The 4069-nt window shown below is 46.3% G+C and overlaps 1 long non-coding RNA gene across 1 annotated transcript; it reads right to left on the bottom strand.

Annotated features, from left to right (window-relative positions):
* Positions 1 to 1118: 1118 nt before the first annotated feature.
* On the bottom strand, positions 1119 to 1535 carry LOC111962566 (uncharacterized). The gene is made up of 2 exons (XR_002877122.2): positions 1462 to 1535; positions 1119 to 1228 (listed from the first exon to the last, which is right to left on the bottom strand). It is a non-coding gene; the product is annotated as an uncharacterized lncRNA (long non-coding RNA).
* Positions 1536 to 4069: the final 2534 nt, after the last annotated feature.

The following is a 4069-nucleotide window of genomic DNA, read 5'->3' as shown; positions in this document are numbered from 1 at the left end:
CCATTCATCCACAAAAGCATTTGAGAGGTCGGGCTCTGATGTTGGGAGATTAGGCCTGGCTCGCAGTCAGTGTTCCAATTCATCCCTGTGCAGGCCGGTCAAGTTCTTTTACACCGATATCGACAAACCAATTCTGTATGCGCCTCGCTTTGTGCAATGGAGCATTGTCATGCTGAAAAAGGAAAGGGCCTTCCCCAAACTGTTGCCACAAAGTTGGAAGCACAAAATTGTCCAGAATGCTACTGTATGCTGAAGCATTAAGATTTCCCTTCACTTGAACTAAGGGGCCTAGCCCAAACCATTATTCCTCCTCTACCAAACTTAAGTTGGCACTATGCATTCGGGCAGGTAGCGTTCTCCTGGCATCTGCCCAACCCAGATTTGTCCGTTGGTGATTCATCACTGGAGCAGTGGAAACACGTTCTCTGGAGAGTCAAATGGCGGCAAGCTTTACACCACTCCATCCGACGCTTGGCATTGCGCATGGTAAACTTAGGCTTGTGTGCAGCTGCTTGGCTGTGAAAACCCATATCATGAAGCTCCCGACGAACAGTTCTTTGTTTGCTTCCAGAGGCAGTTTAGAGTATTGCAACAGAGGACAGGTGATTTTTACATGCTATGCGCTTCAGCAGTCCTGTTCTGTGGACTTGTGTGGCCTACCACTTTGCGGCTGAGCCATTGTTGCTCCTAGATGTTTCCACTTCACAATAACAGCACTTACAGTTTACCGGGGCAGCTCTAGCTATGCAGAAATTTGTTTAACCAGGCAAGTCGGTTAATAATTTGTTCTTATCTACAATGACGGCCAAACCCGGACGACACTGGACCAACTGTGCCGCCCTATGGGACTCTCAATCACGGCCGGTTATGATACAGCCTGGAATCGAACCAGGGTTTGTAGTGATGCCTCTAACACAGATGCAGTGCCTTAGACTGCTGCACCACTCGGGAAAGGTAGCTTCCTATTGCAGTGCCACATTGAAAGTTACTGAGCTCTTCAGTATGACCATTCTACTGTCAATGTTTGTCAAGTTGTCTAGGTGTTATAATTATTTCAGCTCTGCCCAAACTTGAAAACGGCTTGCTCAACACGTGAAGGATGCAAAGGGACAACTCAATTCCTTTTTAGTGTTTTATTATGGTTTTGATGCCATTTGTTGAAACAGTTGATTCGTTGAATAGAGTAGTTGAATGACAGAKGAATAAGGGATAGGAATAGGTTGATAACCTTAAACAGAGAATAAACATGCATTATTTTACACAATAAACAATGCATGACACAGCAACAAAGCATGGCTTTGAATAAAGTAAACGTTTAAACAATTTAATCTAGCACTTCAAGCAATTACTTCTGCAGTCAGAAAATATCCACAACAAAAGTCACCACTCCTACCAGAGTTAACCATGTAAATTGTGCTAAGCACTGGATGCAACATAATAAATAATCCAAACATTACATACCAGTTGCGTCTTTAGGGTTGAACAATGAGCTGTTTGTATGTTGAGGACCCAAGCAAAGCTAAGCCCAAACATTTATACCATGCTTATCTGCCAGGTGCGCATGTAAAAGAGTCCCTCCAGAAATCCTGGCTCAATTTTTTAGTTCCACCCGTGTTTTTGGGTTCTGCCTCTTGAGCCTCGAGTTCTTTAAAGGAAGAGCTGCCATTGTGCTCATGTTTTGAGTGTTCTGTTTTTGACGCAACACCTCCACTTGACTCCTGGTTCTTGAACCAAGGAGGTCACACGAACCTCGTGTTGGGGCAGTTCGATTTCAGCTATCAGGCTCTTCCTTCTTCAACAGGAAGTAAAACAATGATGCGTCTGACATCCCTATGAAGAACTGTAGCAGTATTTTATGAGTTTCTTTGACTTCTCTTGAGCAGGCTTCACAGTTGGGACTGGGTAGCTGGGAAAAGTTCTGACATGCACATCTCTGACGATGCCCTTCTTGTCAATGTTGACACTTGATGACTCTGGCTAGTTTGTAGTGACCCTCCAGGCATTTTGGTCAGCCAGCCAGACAACATCTCCAACAGCCACATTCCTATGTGTTGTGTGCCATTTACTCCTCACGAATAGATTGGGCCCAGCTAACTGCTCCACTTCCTCCAAACCGTCAACTTCTGTTGGATAGCTCTCAATCTTTTTGATGGGTAGCTTTCAAAATCAAAGCATCCAAGATCTCCTCTGGGTCCAATCCGTCAAGCAGAAGGGAATTTGGGCTAAGTATTCTATGCAGTCCTCCCCGGCTTTGAGTTCTTGCATCTATGGCCTGCTCATTGGCCAAGGTAGCACCGTGTAGAGAAATGTTTGAAACTCACTCCATGTGAAGAGTCCTTCTCCTCCCAGGTTGTGCAAAGCCTGCTTCACAGTACGAACAGCTGCTTCTGCAGCTCCATTCCTGTGAGGGGAGTCTGCTGGGTGGATTTTCCAGCTCCATTCTGTCCCATGCTTGGAAGCTTCATTTTCAAGCTCAGATTTACTTAGTTGATCCAAGAAGAGGTAGAGTTCTTTTGAGGGCAGGTCTGGCACCCACAAAGTTCTTTCCAGGATCTGACCACAATTTCTTTGGGTGCCCTCTGTGCCGTGAATCTTTGGTAAGCCAGTAGGAAGCCTCAGTCGACTCGTCACTGATAACATCTGTGTGTATAGCTCTGGATACCATGCAACAGAAGACAATACCCCACACCTTGAGCTTGGTTTTCTTTTTCAYCTCGTCCTTGACTTCATACGGTCCAAATAAGTCCACTGTTGTGTACTCAAATGGTCTGGCTGGTGTTATCCGCTCGGATGGAAGGTCACTCATGATCTGTTGGCACTTTCTGGCCCTGGCCTTTCTGCACACCACACAGTTGTCAACTCTCTTTTTAGCCAGCTTCCGGCCTTTTATCACCCAGGCTTTCTTCCTCATCCGGAGGAGTRTGCCTGCTATTTCTTCATGGTTTGCACCATGGGCCTCTTGAGCTAGGAGAGTGGATATCCATGCCTCATATGGTAGAATTGGTACGGCAGTTTCGTCCTCAAAGATCTGGAACCTTCCTCCACAAASTAAGAGCCCAGTCTCTTTATCTCTGTAAACAGCGAGTCTGTTGAGAGTGGTGTCTTGAAAGGTTMTACCTTCTTGAGCTGCAAGGAACAAGTCTCTTAGTGCATCTTCACACTCCCCGACAGTGAGTACAGCTTGTTTGGCTCTGGACCTCCAGTTTGTTGAAAAAGCGTCCTCCCACTTTGGTTTATATCTGAGGCTGAATTCTTGGTCAACATTTCTTTCCATCTCGTTGCGGCTCTCCAAACCCAGGCAATGACTCGGATCAGCCTGGTCAGACTGCTGAATTTCCTGATGTCAATCAGTTTGGTTACCGCAGAGCCGGCTGGTGATCTTCGGATCCGAGTCTTGGGTTCATCTGGGTTATTTTGCTGTGCATCACTCTGGTTTCTCTTGACCTGCGCTCTGGTCAGTGCTGCCGAGAAAGCTTTCCTTCGAAGTTTGTTTATGCCTTCCTTGGCATACGCAGCGATTTCTTTGGCTGACTTATGTGGCCACTCTTTCACAGGTTGCCTCAGGAATGCTGGTCCATCCTGCCACATGGAATCTTCCTGGAGGTCTTCTGGGGCTGCCCCTCTTGTTATGATGTCAGCACTGTTCAGGCCTCCTGGGATCCACCACCAGTCTTCTGCGGATGTGGATTTCTGGATCTCTCCAACTCTATTCGCAAAGAAAGTTTGATATCCATAGCTGTCTTTCTGGATTGCTCCCAACACAGTTTGACTGTCCAGTAGATGGAGCCATCGTTCAATTTCTATTTGACTGTGCTTTTCAACGTACTTTCGAAGTCGTGCTGCATAGACAGCACCGCAGATTTCAGCTTTTACTGGTTCTCCCTTTTGGTCCAATGGTGTGAGCTTAACTTTGGATTCAACCAGTCTGACTTTGATGCCTTGCTGGGTCTCCCATCTTAAGTACACTACGGCTCCATAGCTCTTGTCACTTCCATCAGAGAATGTTATTCCCCAAGGTTTTCCAATCCAGTTGACTGGTGTGAGGCTTCTGTGAAAGGTGATTTGGCCA

The sequence above is a fragment of the Salvelinus sp. IW2-2015 genome, linkage group LG4q.1:29 (genome assembly GCF_002910315.2).
Source record: "Salvelinus sp. IW2-2015 linkage group LG4q.1:29, ASM291031v2, whole genome shotgun sequence".
Taxonomy (NCBI): domain Eukaryota; kingdom Metazoa; phylum Chordata; class Actinopteri; order Salmoniformes; family Salmonidae; genus Salvelinus; species Salvelinus sp. IW2-2015.
The sequence above is the reverse complement of the archived record's forward strand: the minus strand, read 5'-3'. Positions and strand labels throughout refer to the sequence as shown.